Source organism: Odocoileus virginianus, chromosome 9, assembly GCF_023699985.2.
Source record: "Odocoileus virginianus isolate 20LAN1187 ecotype Illinois chromosome 9, Ovbor_1.2, whole genome shotgun sequence".
Lineage (NCBI taxonomy): Eukaryota > Metazoa > Chordata > Mammalia > Artiodactyla > Cervidae > Odocoileus > Odocoileus virginianus.
The window spans coordinates 35,546,567-35,560,540 of NC_069682.1; the positions used below are offsets into that span (position 1 = coordinate 35,546,567).

Consider the following 13,974-nt stretch of genomic DNA (forward strand, 5'->3'; position numbering starts at 1 on the left):
GTTGGACTGTAAAGAAAGCTGAGTGCTGAAGAATTGATGCCTTTGAGCTGTGGTGTTGGAGAAGACTCTTGAGAGTCCCTTGGACTACAAGGAGATCCAACCAGTCCATCCTAAAGGAGATCAGTACTGAGTGTTCATTGGAAGGACTGATGTTGAATCTGAAACTCCAATACTTTGGCCACCTGATGCAAAGAGCTGACTCATTTGAAAAGACCCTGATGCTGGGAAAGAATGAGGACAGGAGGAGAAGGGGAGAGCAGAGGATGAGATGGTTGGATGGCATCACCAACTCAATGGACGTGGGTTTGGGTGAACTCCGGGCATTGGTGATGGACAGGGAGGCCCGGTGTGCTGCAGTTCATGGGGTCACAAAGAGTTGGACACGACTGAGCGACTAAACTGAACTGGATGACAAATGCTTGCCATATCAATCTTGTCATGGCCATCTGGCTTTTGTTGTAGGCTCAGAATTGCAAAAGGAAATTCTCAGAATTGCCAAGGAAGACACTTGGGCATTCTATACCGAAGAACCTACCCTCCTTTGAGCAATATAAAAAATATCCCAAGAACAAGCATTTAGTTTGTACCCTGTTTCTATGCTTTCTTTAGGTTCCCAATCCCTCTGCCTCCCTCATTGTTAAAAGGATTTGGAAATGGTCCTTGTATTTTTTTTCAAGAGATTTGTCCATTTTATCCATATCTAATTTGTGGGCATAAAGTTGCAATATATCCTTTTTATTCTTTTAATGTCTGTAAAATGTTCTGCTGTTGCCTCTTTGATTCCTGATACTCATAACTTGTTTCCTCTCTTTTTTTCTTGATAAGTCTCGCAAGAAGTATATTAGTTTTATTCATCTTTTTTAAAAATTTTCTCTTTTGTTTTTCTGTTTGAAATTTCATTACTTCCTGCTCTTGTTATTCCCCTTCTCCTGCTTGTTTTGGGTTTACTTTGCTTTTATTCTTTTAATTCCTTAAGATGGAAACTCCAATTATTGACTTGTAAGTTTTCTTATTTTCTAATAAGCATTTGATACTATGAATTTTCCTCTAAACACTGCTATAGATCAATTTCACAAATTCTGATTGTTGTATTTTCACTCACTTTAAAATGTTTTATGATTTGCCATGTGACTTCTCTTGGATACAGAGACTGTTCAGAAGTGTGTTATTTAATTTCACATACTTTGTTGGTGTCTTTTTGAGCTCTAAGGATGAAGTTCTGATAAATTGGCATCTCTTTGGTGAGAGGTATTAGGACTGATACCTGACAACATGGCACATTTCTCACAGTAAGGTGAAAAAAAAAAAACAGTCATTCTCTTGTTGTATAAACTTGAAAGGATATCTCCAGCTGTTTTGTTATGCTTGGTCATGTGTTTTAATATGATTTGAAAGCAAATTTTGGGACCCTTCTGAGTAATATATCTTATCTTTGTTCTTTTTAGTGCATTATCATTGGGCAGAACTGGATCCTGAAAAATCCATGAAAGATGCTAGGCACCTATACTACTTTAAAGACTTGGACCTGAATCCTGAAAAGGAAGATGGAAATAAGAAACTGGGAACCTACAAAAACACACACAAAAAAACCACCAAAGGAGCGTTACCATTTTTTGTTGCTGCTGTGGCTTAATAGAGGAGATGGGTGCTGCCAGGGTGGGGAAGGTGCCCCATGCACAGGGCAGCAAGGAACACACCCAAGGGTCCCCTCAGGAAGGCCGCATTGGTTCCTCTGATTCTCAGCTTGCCTCTTTTGGAACAGGCTGGCCCAACATCACTTGTCATCGAGTCCTCCTTTCACCCTGTGGTGTATTTCTGAGTGTCCATGATGGGTCCCAAATGCGGTCACACTGTCCATGTTTTTCCCAACACTGGCTAGGCCAGGGCTCATGTTAGGGTGTAAAGAGAACAGTTGTCCATGATAATACATTATGTGAGACCTTTGCATCTTACAAATTTCCTCTTTTTTTCTAAAAAGAAATAAACTCCAAAGCTCCACAAACCACTTTATTCTTAGCCAGATTCTGCTATGTTTCTTCTTAAGGATTGTGTCTATAGAAATATGACATGTCTGACCCTTCTCCATATACATGCACGTCTTTTCAGATAACCCTTTTGCAGGGGGCCTTCCCTCAGGGTCCACACAGGCTCCTGCTTCTGTGGTGGGAGCCTGTCTATGGTGATTGATAGTTTGTGCCATTTTCCTTGGACACTAGGTAGCAGCAGAGGGGAATGTGCCTGTGAAGGGAATCCTCTTCAGAAAGGCCAGGTGACTGACACCACATGCATGCAGCTCTGTATCTGGTTTGTCCGCCTCTGGGACATAGCACAGGGAAGCCCCACCACGTCAGACCACACAGATGACCTTTTCCCAGGAGCCGCATGGTTGTCTGGGTGTCCGAGTCCCCGTAGCAACGTGAAGGAAGAAGCATGTCTGGTAAAGGGTTTCTCAGTTAAGTTTGATCTAGTGGTACAACAATAGTGATCATTTTTAGACATTGTATGATGTCAATAATAATCATATATTACCATACATAATATACATTTATATAGCATATCTGTAATATACTAATGCTTATACAGTTATCCTCTCTTGAAATACTTCTTGCTTAAGTATAGAAGAGACATCCTTATTTGGCATTTTGGTGATGCTGAAATTTTTCTAAAAGCTCACGGCACCTGGTGTTCCCAGGCAATCTCCCATCTAAGTCCTAACCAAGCCCAACTCTGCTTAGCTTCTGAGATCAGATGAGAGGAGTCGCGTTTAGGATGATAAGGCCATAGCTGGGTAATGCTGACACTCTGTGACTTTATAATAATTTCTCAGCCCCTGTTCTCTGATCCAGTTGTCTGCTTCAAACAAGAATATAGCTAGAAAATATGAGAGGGAGAAGAGTTCAAATCATATCTCCTCTGTACATCCAAGTACTTGGAACACAGAGTTGGAACGGGGCTTGCTGAATTGCTTTATTCTGACCCAGTGCAGATTGTTCAGTATCCAGATGGTCCATTCGAATCTGCAGTGGTGTAAACCTCTTGGTTTGAAATCATGGTGACCCAGATGCAGTTTATGGTCGTTCCTCCAGCCCACAGACATTGAGGTCCAGGAAGCTGTACTGTTTCTCTTGTCTAAGTCAGCTTTTACAGAGTGAATCTCCAGTTTTGTAGATTCGGTTGTAGGGCAGTGGACTTGCTGAACAGATCTGTCAGGGGTTTCCTGCCATAGCATTTGATCACCAGCAGCTCATGCTGAGTGAAGAGCTGCAACCTGTCTGTACAGACAGAAGAGCCTGTGTGCCTGACATACGGACGGTGATGAAATATGAGGCTCATCACTCACAGCCCAGTTCCCGGATCCCAGCTCAGAGGAACTCAGACAGACCTGAGTGTGAGCAGTAGCATGTGGTCAACTCGATAAAGGGTCTGAAAACCATAAAGGGAGATGAGCTGAAGGGGCAAAAACCAACTCTGAATATCTGAAGGACGTGAAAGAGACGCTGGGTCAGAAACAAAAGTGGAGCAGTGAGTTTAAGTGTCATTAACACAGATGCTGCCTTGATGGATGCAACCACATCATGCAACAGGGGATGGCAATGTTGAGAGTGCTAGAGCAGAAGTTCTGAGCCTGCATGTGTAGGGGAAGAGCTTTGTTTATTTTCATCACAGTCCAGGACCAGAGTACGAGCTCCAGTCCCTTATGTAAGATGATGTGGGACAGTCGGTCCTCTACGCAGTGGTCATCCTCAGATATGGAGAGCCAACTGTGTTTTTAAACATCTCCCCTCCCTCACAGTGTGCAGGGAAGATGGTAGATGTCAGAAAATGTTGGATGCTTTTGTAGCATCGGGTGGAAGAATGCTTTTCCGTCATCTTGAAGGTCGCTTTCAACTCCAGGCAGCCCCAAAGGTGCGTGTACACACTTAACGGCCAGCTGCAGGGTCAGGTTGGACTGCAAGGTGAGGTTAAGAAGGAAACATGAAAGCTCAAGAAGAAACCCCACGACATCCTCCGCTGCCTCAGAGAGGCTGTTCATCCCTGCCTTCCCCAGGCTCCTACTCTCCTGCTGAAGGTCATTTCCAACTCTTACGGTGAGACAAGTGGCTACAATTAGCTTCTGGAGGCAGCTCTGCTTACAGAGTGTAAAACCCAGTCTTCATGTCCCTCCCAACCTGCCCGACTCCTTCTTGCCGCTTATTTATCAAACTTGATGTTTATTGTCCACTAAAGCATGGTTTGACTGAGGATGAGAGAGGATTGTACCATGTACGGCTTTCATGAGAGGTCTTGGCAGACTGTGGGCCTGGGACTTTAAACAGAGCGCTGCCTGGTGCCGCCGGGTGGCAGGGGCCGTTTAATCTTGCCTTCCGTGGTTTACTTTATAGGAGACAGACCTCTTCTGGCGACACAGAACACAGACCAAATACAGACACTTTCTGAGTGGAGGTGGGCGCCGAGCACCAGAGAGAGCAGAGAAGCCACGCCAAGGTCACGCAGCAGCTCACCCCAAGTTTGTTGAGATCAGGCCATCACTGCCCAGATGCCTTGGTCTCTCCCGTGGGCAGAGCTGCACTCGTTCTCAAGGGCACAACAGGCATCCCATGCATTGGAAGCTACTTTCCTGCAGTGGCCGCATCTCTTCTGTGCTTCGCACCAGCCTGCAGGCAACTAAAGCCCCACGTGTGTCCCGTGTGACCAGAGTCTGGCCAGTGGAAGGTACCCAGTGAAGAACTTAATTGTGTTTCTGTTGGGCACAGGCCTCTTGGGCTTCCGTGTCATCCTGGCTCTTCCTCCAGCTCTGTGTTAGCCTCAGATGAGTTTTTCTGTCTTTATCCAGGTCCTGGCTAAACATGCCGCACAGTGCAGAGTTGGCACCCGGTTAGGGATCTTCTTAACGGGTCAACAGATGCATCCGTCATGTTCTCACTCACCCCACTTTCCTTCTCCCTGAGTCACCACTCTTGCCAAAGTCAAGCAACCCCCTTTTCAGAGTAATTTGGTGATTAATCCCTTGATTCTGTCAAACAGTATTAGTGCAGCATCACTGAGTTACAGCATCACTGATTCAATGGACATGAACTTAGGCAAACTCCAGGAGATGGTGATGGACAGGGAGGCCTGGCATGCCACCATCCATGGAGTCGCAAAGCAACTGAACAACAACCACCATGTTACCTGTGAACCCATGCTGACTTCTGACTAGCGCTGTGCTGTTCCACAGGCCCCCAACCTAACTTCATCATCATCATTGGTTCTAGAATGTTTTCAGATGATACAGTGTTTATCTTTATTTATTTCACTTATAACCCCCTCAGGTTTCATCTGTGTTATTGCTAGTGACGGGATCTCCTCCTTTCTCTTGGCTGAATAATATTTCATTGTGTGTACTGACCTCATCTTCTTCATCCATTCATCCATTGACAGGCTCTTACACTGTTTCCATATCTTGGCTGTTGTGAATAAGGCTGCAGTGGATACAGGAGTGTGAGTTTATCTTCCAGATACTGGTTTTGTTTCCTTCAGATATATGCCCAAGAGTGGAATTGCTGGATCATGTGGTACCTCTATTTTTTTAGTTTTTTGAGGCACCCTTGGGCTGTTTTCCACAGTGGCTGTACCAATTTACGTTCCCATCAGTGATGTACTAGGGCTCCCATATCTTCGTACCTTCACAAACACTGGAAATCTTTCCTTTTTAAGAACAGCCATCCTAAAAGGTGTGAAGTGAAATCTCGTGGTTCTGATTTCCTTGAAGATTAGTGATATTGGGCACTTTTTCATGTACCTGTTGACCTTCTATATATCTTCCTCGGAAAAATTTGTCTATTCAGTTTCTTTGCCCATTTGTAAATCAGGTTCCTTATTTATTGTTTGCTATTGAGTTTGTATAGGTTCCTTACATATTTTAAATATTAATCCCTTACCAGGTCTATGGTTTGCAAGTATTTCCTTTTATTACATGGCTCTCCTTTTCATTCTGCAGATTGTTTCCTTTTCTCTGAGGAAGCTTTCTAGTGTTTTAGTTCCTCTTGTTTGTGTTTTTGTTGCCTGTACTTTTGCTGTCATCTCCAAGAAATCACTGCAAAGAACAATGCCATGGAGTTTCTTACCTATATTTTCTTCTAGGTATGTTATGATATCAGCTGTTGCATTTAACTCTTTAATCCATCTTGAGTTAATTTTTGTGAGTGGTGTAGAATAGGGGTCCGATGTCTCTTTCTGCATGTGTTTATCCAGTTTCCCCCACGCCGTTTGTTGAAGAGGCTGTCCTTCCCCCATTGCATATTCCTGGCTCCCATGTCAGATATTAGCGGAACATATTTTATAAGCACAGACAGAAATTAGGTTTATTTCTGGGCTCTCAGTTCTCTCCCATTGGTCTCTGTGTCTGTTTTTATGCCAGTATCATACCATTCTGATTACTTTATAATATAGTTTGAAATCAGGAAGAATGAAGCTTCCAGCTTTGTTCGTTCTGAAGATTGCTATGACTGTTTGGGGTCTTTTGTGGTTCCATATAAATTTTAGAATTGTTTTTCCTATTTCTGTGAAAAATGCCAATGGAATTTTGCATTTAATATATGGATGGTTTTGGGTAGTATGGACATTTTAAGAATATGAATTCTTTCAGTCCATGAACATGGGCTTTTCATCCAATTATTTGTGTCTTCCTTTATTTCTTCCATTATGTCTTATAGTTTTCAGTGTATAGGTCTTTTACCTACTTTTGTTAAATTTATTCCTAGGTATTTATTGTTTTGATGTCATTGTATATGGGGTTGTTTTCTTAATTTTTCTTTCTGATAGTTTAAGTGTATAGAAAGGCCACTGATTTTTGTATATAGATATATAGACTTTTTATTCTAAAACTTTACTGGATTTGTTTATTAGTTCTAACTTTTTTTTTGTGTGTAGTATTTAGGGTTTTCTGTATATAAGATCACATCATCTACTGAGGTGTTTTCCTCTAAAGTCTTGAAACCTTCAAAGTCATCCATAAGTGTTGGAATTAACTTCTTCCAAACTCCTGTTAATGTTGGTATTTTGTCCTCTTCCCCTGAGTCGTGAATTCCTTAATGGATCTTGAGTGGTGAATCCTTTCTAGAAGGTTTTCAATTGACTTTGTCCAGATCTATCAGAGACTCACTCTATGTGGCAGCTATGGCCTATGGAATGTATTTGTTAAAAAAAATAACACTTGAAAGTAGAAATGACACCTTGCTCCATGGGCTACAGGATGGATACGGTTGGTGTTCGCAGGCATGACTGCAACGTGCATCATGTCTGTCTCCATCAGAGCTCTTGGTGACCAGGTACATTGTGGATGAACAGTAATATTTTGAAAGGAATCTTTTTTTTCTGAGCAGTAGCTCTCAATAGTGAGCTTAAAACATTCAGTGAATTTCTCCTCTCTAGATATTAAAGTCCTGGATGGCATATTCTAACACAAGGTTGTTTCATCTCGTTGACAACCTACTGTTTAGTGTAGCCACCTTCATTCATTATCTCAGCCAAGTCTTCTGTGTGACTTGCTGCAGCTTCTGCATCAGCACTTGCTGCTCTGCTTTGTACTTCTCTCATGGAGACAGCTTCTTTCCTTAAATCTCATGAACCCATCTCTGCTAGCCTCACACATTTCTTCATTTCTTCTGCAGCTTCCTCACCTTTCATGGTCTTCCCAGAATGGAAGAGAGGCAAGGCCTGGCTCTAGAGGAGGCTTTGCCTTGAGGCAGTGTTCTGGCTGATTGGATCTTCTGTCCAGACCACATTGACTTTCCCCATTGGCACCAAGGCCGTTTCTTCTCATTTGTGGGCTCCCTGCTTCCTGGTAGCTCAGCTGGTAAAGAATCTGCCTGCATTGCCAGAGACCCTGATTCGATTCCTGGTTTGGGAAGATCCATTGGGGAAGGGATAGGCTACCCACTCCAGTATTCTTGGGCTTCCTGGTGGTTCAGATGGTAAAGAATCCACCTGCATTGCAGGAGACCTGGGTTCAATCCCTGGGTTGGGAAGATCCCCTGGAGAAGGGAAAGGCTACCCACTCCAGTATTCTAGCCTGGAGAATTCCATGGACTATATAGTCCATAGGGTTGCAAAGAGTTGGACATGACTGGGCGACTTTGACTTTTCACTTCACTTTAGCTGCTTTCTGGGACCTTTGGCAAATGCCCAGTTGGCCAGTAGCTTTGCCTCTGTCCTGTTCACTGCCTCCGTCTGCTGTCACTGCCAAACTGGTCCCACCTAGACGACCACTTCAACAGGCTGCCTGTTTCTCCGGCTCACCTCCTCCAGTGAGCTTGGGCTTCCTCACAGTGTGGCAGCCTCAGGGTTCCAGGAGGTTCCCGGGCCCCTTAAGGCCTAGATTCAGAAATCACACACCATCACACCCACCATATTCTAATGGTCAAAGTAAGTCAGGAGGCCAGCTCAGATCTAGGTGGTGTGGAGACATAGACTTCAAGGATGGAGACTTGATGGGAGGGGCAGCAATGTCCCATTGCAAAGGGGCACGTGTTCACTGGGGGCCATTATCACAGTGACCTGTCAAATCCCACGATTTGCCGAGTGAGGGTCAATAAGTACATGCCTCACCAGAAGAAAACTGGGACTCTTTCTCCTGCAGCACTTACACATGAACAATAAAAATAGACACTAGTTAACTTAAACCTAACAAACATTAGAAGGGCATTAGGAAGCTCACAGACTTGATGGAAGCATTTTTCATTGAGACCTCAAAAGTGATAGGAAAGGGCTTCCCTGGTGGTCTAGTGGTTGAGAGTCGGCCTGCCAATGCAGGGGTCATGGGTTCCATCCCAGGTCAGGAAGGATCCCACATGCTGCAGAGCAAGTAAGCCCTGTGCACCACAGGTACTGAGCCAGTGCCCTAGAGCCCATGAGCCAGAATTACTGAGCCCCCACGCTGCAGCTGCTGAAGCCCATGTGCCTACAGCCTGAGTTCTGCAATAGGAGAAGCTACTGCAATGAGAGCCCACACCACAGCGAAGAGTAGTCCCCTCTTTCCGCAACTGGAGGAAGCCCCGCACACAGCAACAGAGATCCAGCACAACCAAAAACAAAAGAAAAAAAAGTGACAGAGGGCAGCCCTGAGGATCCCTGAAGGAACCTTTGTAGGGAACGGCCTCTGGGATAACTTTGTCTGATTTGGGGATAGGGCGGGAAGTGAGTCTTTGTGTCATTGGGCTCACAATTCAGATTCCTTGAAGAGTGTGACATACCATAAGGAATATGGTCAGTAACACTGCAGTAACTTTGTGAGGGCAGGTGGTTCCTAGGCTTAACGTGGTGATCACTTCATGGTGTATGGATGTGTCAAGTCATAACGTAGGACATCTGAAACCAACTTTATATTGTATGTCAACTGTCTCATTAAAACAATTCCAATTCCTTGGGGAGCTGACTTGGATGTCTTCCCACTGCTCAGGTTGGTATGGGTGGGCAGGGCACTTTTACTGATGGGACTTCATGGAGTGGGGGTGGCGGGGTGTGCCTGATTAAAAGTGAGGTGCTGTGTGAACATCAGAGAGGTGCCTACTGACTTCTGATCAGCCCCCCACGGGAGCTTATGTGGACCCTTTGAGCCTGACAGTGACTTATGTCAAAACATCATCAATTTATTATTTTATCTCACTGCCTCTGCTTCCCCCCACCCCCACAGTGAAAACAATCATTAAAAAGCCCTTTTCCTCTTCTTCTTGCAAAATGAAACTTTAGTTTAACCTGTGTCTCACTGGACCTAACTTCATAAATGGAAGTGTTTCCAGAGGTCCTCTCACTCGCTCTGTTCTCAGCATCCTCTCTAAGAACATTTAGCCCCTGTCTTAACATCAGTCCTCATCTGCCCGCAGGTGACTCCTCTATTGGGCACTGACTGTTTCCAGCCTTCCTTGCCAATCTTCCACCCAGATCCCCTGGACTCAATCCACTCTCCCTCCCCAAATACACTGTAGCAAGTACCACCCTGAGATACACACACTCACCATCACTGTCAATCCCCTGGCTCATGTCTTGTGCTGTAGATTGCGGGAAGCTGAAAGGGCCTTTTCGCAGACTCCCATGCAGCTGGGGAGCCACACTTGGCTGAATTCCTCCAAGCAGATCCGTTCACGCGAGACAAAAGACAGCACATGGATGCTGCTTCTGGGGCCGCATGGGATCTTCCACTCTCCAGACCTCCAAAATCACAGACTGTGTATGGTGACAGCAGTAGGGTTTCTGCTGGAACATTCCTGTGGGGAGGTGGGACATGTCTCCCGGCTACATCACTCCTGGCCATGTAAGCACCTGAGTTTCTTGCCCCCTTAGATGTTTTGTGAGACAGCTAATAGAATAAACCTTGTCTGCTTAAACTTGTTGCAGTGGATTCTCTTGTCTGCAAGTAAGAACCCTGCATGATATAAATGCTCACTAGCTCCCCCAGTAGTTGTGAAATTCACTCAGTTGTGTCTGACTCTGCAACCCCATGAACTTTATAGTCCATGGAATTCTCCAGGCTAGAATACTGGAGTGGGTAGCCTTTCCCTTCTCCAGCAGACCTTCCTGACCCAGGAATCGAACCAGGGTCACCTGCATTGCAGGTGCATTCTTTACCAACTGAGCTATGAGGGCCCCAGTGCTGCAGTGTAAATGTTGAACAATAGACTCTTTGTCCCCAACAGCAGCAAAAAAGCTTGATATTTCGTACTTCCACCAGCAGTGTATGAGAATTCCAACTGCTTTGTCTTCCTACTGATACCTAGTTTTGTCAGCACTTTATTGAGGTTGGTAAGAGAAGGGATATAATTTTCAGACAATCCAATATCATAGCATGACTTTGGGTGGGGACAGGATATTAACACATACACGTTTTTATAAACCTTGGCAGTGCAGTCCCCCCCCCCTTTTTTTCCATTTATTTTTATTAGTTGGAGGCTAATTACAACATTGCAGTAGTTTTTGTCATATTGAAATGAATTAGCCATGAATTTACATGTATTCCCCATCCCGGTCAACTTTTTAAAAAGTTGTTTCTTAGGTCTTTGGAGTCCAACTCCTTATTTAAAAAATTTTTTTTATTGGAGTATAGTTGATTTACAGTTTTGTATTAGTTTCAGGTGTGGAGGAGGACGTGGCAACCCACTCCAGTATTTTTGCCTAGAGAATTCTATGGACAGAGGAGCCTGGCAGGCTGCAGTCCATGGGGTCGCAAAGAGTTGGTCGGACACGACTGAGCAAATTTTACTTCACTCACTTCACTTCAGGTGTATAGCACAGTGAATCAGTTAGACATATATCCACTCTTTTTTTAGTCTTTTCCCATATAGACCACTGCATAGTATTGAGTAGATTTCCCTGTGCTATGTGGTAGGTCCTTATTAATTACCTATTTTATATATAGTAGCTTACATATGTCAACCCCAATCTCCAAATTTATCTCTCCCTATCTCCTCATTTTTTGAACCTGTTTGGTCACAGATTAAGAATTTAGGGAAATCTTCAAGGTATTGTTTGATTTGAGCTAGAAAAACCTCTCCAAATTTGGGCATAGCTCTCTGGTTGTTCCTGTCTTCTCTTTGAAGAGGAAGAGCCATCTCATCACCCATCCAGGATGTTTTCTTCATGTCCCCAATCATCCTATGAATGTGGGAGGAGACTTCGAATTGAGGGGCTCAGGAATGGCAGGTCAAGCATGACCGATGTGTAATTCAGTTGTCATTTCCATGTTGAATCAGGAAGCACTTTCAGAAACAAGAGGCATATGGTCAGCAGCCAATTAACAGCCTTGGTGGAATTCTGATCAGTTCAGGAAATGGTGCTAATATTGAAACCATGGCCAGCTCCGTCTGTCAATGAGCTGTGCTATTCTCTCCACCCCACTCCAGTGTTCTTCCTGACTCCCTGAGTCTTGAGACAGAGGAGTCACAGCTGCTGAGGCTGGAATCTGACTTCAGTACTGGCTTCAGTTTTTCATCCACAGGGACTTTTCTTATTTCACCATCCATGGCCACATTCCCAGCACATGATACCAAATGCTCAGAGAAATCCTTGGTTTTTGATGTCAGCGTTTTTAATAAGGAGACTCGGGCCCAATGTTGTGCTGTTGGCTGGTGTGTGTGTGTGGATGGGTGTCGTATGGTGGGGACAGGGGAGATTGAAGGCAGGGTGGGTGGTGAAGGAGGTAAAGGGGTGGTGAATCACTCATTCCAGAGAACCAATTAAATTACCTCTGGGTAGTCCATCATATCCAGCGTTTCCTGTTTCCTTTTCTCCCCTCCTTAGTGCTGATGACCAGACCCTTTGGGATCCGGTGACCGGAGCAGACAGGCAGGCACCTGCTGGTTCGCTCAGGTCCAAGCAGCTCATGCTCTGCCTCTTTAGTCGTCGACATAGGAATTGCATTCATTACCTTGTGCCCCACATTTGAAGCTTCCAGAAATAGGAATTTTACCATCAAACCTCAGTGGAGGGAGTCCGTTCTAATAGTAAGGAGAAAACAAAAACAGCACATAATGGGGCCTAAAAAGTGTGTCCTTGTAAAATGTCAAACCCAGCATGTCATCTGGGCTTAATTTACTTTCATCTGGGGATCGGGATTGGGAATACATGTAAATCCATGGCTGATTCATGTCAATGTATGACAAAAACCACTACAATATAAAAAAAAAAAACAAAAAAAAACTTACTTTCATCTGGTTTTATCTAACTTGCCCAACTACAGATATGACTGTACTCTCTCCTGGATTCCATGGCAGCTGTTTTGTCCTGTGTTTTCTCATTTGTGTCTGTGATTCTAATGTGGCAGATTCAATTCCCCTTGATTCTCCTCCCCATTCAACAGTTGACTCAGTATATCAGTTAGCTTTTGCTATGTAACAGGCCATCTAAAAACTGTGTGGCTTAGAATATTAGAGCAGTTTTAGGTCTGTATTCTCCTAGCCTTACACATGCATAGCCTCCAGTACCATCAATGTACTCCATCAAAGTGGGACATTTGTTAAAATCAGTGAACCTATATTGAGGCATCATTGTCATCCAAAAGCTATAGTTTATATAAGGACTCACTCTTGGTGTTGTACATCCAGTGGGTTTTGACAAGTGATGACCTGTAAGAATTCCATGGACAGAGGAGCCTGGTGGGCTACAGTTCATGGAATCACAAGAGTTGGACACGACTGAGCAGCTAAACCATTACCATCATCCATCAATATGGGGCTTCCTTGGTAGTTCAGATGGTAAAGAAGCTGCCTGCAATACAGGGGACCCAGGTTCAATCCTTGGGTCAGGAAGACCCCCTGGAGAAGGGAATGGCTACCCACGCCAGTATTCTTGCCTAGAGAATTCTGTAGACAGAGGAGCCTGCTGGGCTACAGTCCATGGAATCACAAAGAGTCAAACACGACTGAGTGACTAACACTACACTACTACTACAACTATCCACTGATATAGTATCATACAGAACAGTCATACTACCCTAAAAATCCTCTGTGCTCCACCTGTTCATTCCTCCCTAGCCCCAAACCCCTGACATCCACTGATCTTTTTCTCTGTGTCCGTCGTTTTGCCTTTCCTAGAATGTCATATAGTTGGACTCATACAGTATGTAGCCTTTTCAGATTGGCTTTTTAGTAACATGCTTTGAAGTTTCCCCGTGTCTTTTCATGGCTTGATAGTTCATTTGTTTTTAGTGCTTAATAGTATTCCATTGTGTGAGTGTACCATAGTTCATTTTTAACCCACTGAGGTACATCTTGGTTGCTACAAGTTTGCATGACAATCATGCATAACACTACTATCAATATCCTTGTGTGGGTTTTTGTGTGGATATAGTTTTCAGTTCATTTGAGTAAATACTAAGGAGCACAAAATAAGCTGGATCCTATGGTAAGTGTGTGTTTAGTTTTGTAAGAAACTGCCAAACTGTCTTCCAAAGTGGCTGCACCATTTTGCATCCCCCCAGCAGGGGATGAGTATGCCTGTTGC

The 13,974-nt window shown here is 44.1% G+C and overlaps 1 protein-coding gene across 2 annotated transcripts in view; it reads left to right on the forward strand.

Moving 5' to 3' along the window:
* The window catches only part of DTD1 (D-aminoacyl-tRNA deacylase 1), a 210,364-nt gene that overhangs the window by 76,129 nt on the left and 120,261 nt on the right, over positions 1-13,974 (forward strand). Inside the window, exon 6 of one of the 2 annotated variants that reach the window (XM_020878656.2) lies at positions 1,446-10,364. The exons of the other annotated variant lie outside the window; for it this stretch is intronic. The gene's annotated coding sequence lies outside the window, so the exon portion shown is untranslated. Of the gene's footprint in view, positions 1-1,445; positions 10,365-13,974 lie in introns of those variants that run through there. 2 annotated transcript variants of the gene reach the window in all.